The following is a 2,976-nucleotide window of genomic DNA, read 5'->3' as shown; positions in this document are numbered from 1 at the left end:
CACGTTCTGGCATTTTAAAGATTTGAACTTTAAGGCTCAACAGGGTGTCATTTTGTTTACCAATCTGACCCACATGCGGAAAACACTCAGAGAAAATTAAGTTTAACGTGTTTATTTGTTCACAGGTCCGATGGAGGTGGGATCTGGGACTGGAACCTCTCGGCTGCTTGGAAAGGTAACGGGTACATAGAGGATGATGACAATGAGGATTTTGCGGTGTGAGGTATCTTACAGTTTGTTGCAGGTGCTGGTTCGCCGGAGGGGAGTTATTGCGGGTCTGGTAAGTTTGGTAAGCCTGGTCACTTTGATAACTGATCCTTTCCACAGATCAGAACTTTGATTCGTTGTTTCCTTACTGATTTGGTCCAGTGGTGCCGCTCGCTGGAGGGTGGACAGGTTTCGCTCGGAGAAGCTGAGGTTACGGAGTCCAACGGCTGCCAGCAAAGCCTGACTGGAAATCTTGGCAATGGAGGTGAGGTCAGGTAGGTTCTTCAAGGAGCTTAAACTGGGTCCAAAACTGAACCTGGAAAATAAGCAAGGGCAAGACTGATAAGTCAAAGCTTAGTATAAACATGGGTATCATAAACTTGGCCAGTTGAATGTACCACAGAGGCAAAAGACTCAGGCGTCGAAGTGCTGGCAGCATGCTCCTTATAAACCTCCCATCTCCTTGATTGAGCTGGAGAATACCTGTCCAAACCAAACAGCACACAAGCGACACCTAGAGGCGAAGCAAAGTAAATAGCAGGCACAAAAATACAAACAGGAACTCCCAGAGCCCTTGTTTATCTTTCTCCATATCTAGTGGTCTCATCATTAATGCTGACTTGTGTTGCAAAAAAGAATACCTTCCAGAAACGTATTCTTACCCGTTGAGCTTAGTGACATTTTGTCATGCTCCAAAAATAAACCTCAAAATATTTTAGGGATTTTATGTAATAAACCAATAGTGGCAAATACTTTGAAGGAGATGGAAAATTGTTGGTTTCCAAATCCAGAATTACCAGTACTGCTTTCTAGTCAGCCCTATTTACACTAATACCCCTAAATGTGTTTCACTTATTTACCCCGATATTAGTTTCACTTCAGGCTCATGTTGAACATGCATCAAATGATGCTAAACAGTTGATCTGCACAGCACCTCTGGAGCCTGGAGCTGATCCCATCCAGACCAGCAGCCTTTTGCACCTTGATCTTTCACAGCCCATTCCTAACCTGATGTATTAAAAGGAACAGTAAGGTGGTGGGGGTCTGTGGGAGGGAATCCTCTAAAGCAGTGGGGGTTAAGGCTGAGAGCCATGAGGTGTGTAGTTCTGCAAAAAAAGGCCAGTAGATGTTTCCCCCCTCCCCCATCTCTGATCTTTCTTCTCAGTTCCTTCTGCACAGCTCTCAGCTCCTCCTTGTGTCATTTTCAGTATAGATTTGACCCACATACAGGGAACACTCAGAAGAAAGAGTTTTACAGTTTTTATTGTCAACATCGTAGTCTAGGACAGAAACTGGGTACACCAACTGTAAGGGAAGGAAGCAGAATGGATTGGTGAACAAGCGAATGATATGAGGCAACTGATTACTTAGATCTGAGAAATGACTTACTAAATTGTTGTAGCAAGAACCGCCAGGGGTAGAGAGATTCGGAGTCTTAACTTGCGAAGGAGGATTGTCCAGTTGTCTTTTCTGTTGTGAGCTTGGTGCCAGCAAAAGGGAGCTCAGGTGCCGATGTTCGAGAAGGAGGAAGAAGCAGGGTGTGCTGATGCCTGGGTCTTGGAGTTGAAGGAAACGGGAAGCCGCCAGCTTGGTCCGTGTCCGAAAGGTTCAGACGGAAGTGAAAGAAATCCACAAGAAGGTAGTTCCTTAACTCAGTATTCAATGATCCAGATGCTCAGAAACACTCTGGAAGGAAACAAAGTCAGAACTCAGCAAGGTAAACAAAGCCTCAGGTAGTAACCTGCAAGGGAACAAAAATGCAAGATTACTTGAGTTCAAAAACGAAGCACAAAATTAGTAGTGGCTGAGCTTGTTACCACTAAGGCAAACAATCTGGCATCGAAGTGCTGGCAGCCTCCCGCTTAAGTACTCCTACAAGCAATCAGCAGATAGGAGACACCTGTCATCCAGCACACCTGAGAACTCCAGCACCAACTGAGAAATACTGAATGATTATGAAGACAAATACACAAAACACACACACACACACTCTCAGACTCTGACACTTTGTTTCCTGCTCTAAAGGCTCTCATTTTCTCCTTGAGGAGAGCCTTGATTTCACGGTTGATCCAGGCCTTGATTTTGGAGAAACACCGTACCTTTATGAGGGGACCAGCGTTGCCCACACAGAAGTTAATGTAGTCCGTGATGCAGTCTTTGATGCTGTCAATGCCCTGACTATGCGGAGCACTGAGCTCTTCCCTCACATTGAAATTGAAAGAGACAGTAAAAAAAGCTAATAAAACAATAAGTAGAACGTTTTAACTAAAAGCTTGTCTAAATAAATGCCTCCTTGGTGTTGGCAAACAATAAGTCCAGTGTTTCATTGTCTCTGGTGCAACAGGTAACATAAGAAAAAAATAGCCTTCAGAGAGGGAGACAAAATTATTGAGGAGAATACAGAAGCAACTTAAAGTCAAGATAAGAGACAGCAAGGAGGTGTACAAAACAAGCTGGAGAGCAAGCTCCAGCAAAAAAATATCAAAGATGTGTGGTCAGGGATGAAGAAAATCACAGGCTTCAAGCAGAAGGATGATCAGACCGATGAAGGTCTGGACAGAGCCAATGAACTGAACACATTCTTAGGTTCAGTTCAGAAACAAGCTTCGCATCCTCCTCTCCTGCTCACAGCCACACAGACACCCCACCCTCCTTTGACCCACAGCTTTCCTGTGATACCTGAAATGTCTTTTCTTCCACCTCAGCCATGAACCCTTCTGCTTCTACATGTTTGCCTTCAACCAAATCAGAAGATACTGATGCTCCCTT

General features: G+C 44.5%; 1 long non-coding RNA gene across 1 annotated transcript; it reads right to left on the bottom strand.

The window, feature by feature from the left end:
* Positions 1 to 1,452: 1,452 nt before the first annotated feature.
* LOC124862523 lies at positions 1,453 to 2,101 on the bottom strand. The gene is made up of 3 exons (XR_007036931.1): positions 1,977 to 2,101; positions 1,597 to 1,893; positions 1,453 to 1,512 (listed from the first exon to the last, which is right to left on the bottom strand). It is a non-coding gene; the product is annotated as an uncharacterized LOC124862523 (long non-coding RNA).
* Positions 2,102 to 2,976: the final 875 nt, after the last annotated feature.

The sequence above is a fragment of the Girardinichthys multiradiatus genome, chromosome X, assembly GCF_021462225.1.
Source record: "Girardinichthys multiradiatus isolate DD_20200921_A chromosome X, DD_fGirMul_XY1, whole genome shotgun sequence".
In the NCBI taxonomy this organism is placed as follows: domain Eukaryota; kingdom Metazoa; phylum Chordata; class Actinopteri; order Cyprinodontiformes; family Goodeidae; genus Girardinichthys; species Girardinichthys multiradiatus.
This window is presented reverse-complemented; position numbering and strand designations above follow the sequence as displayed.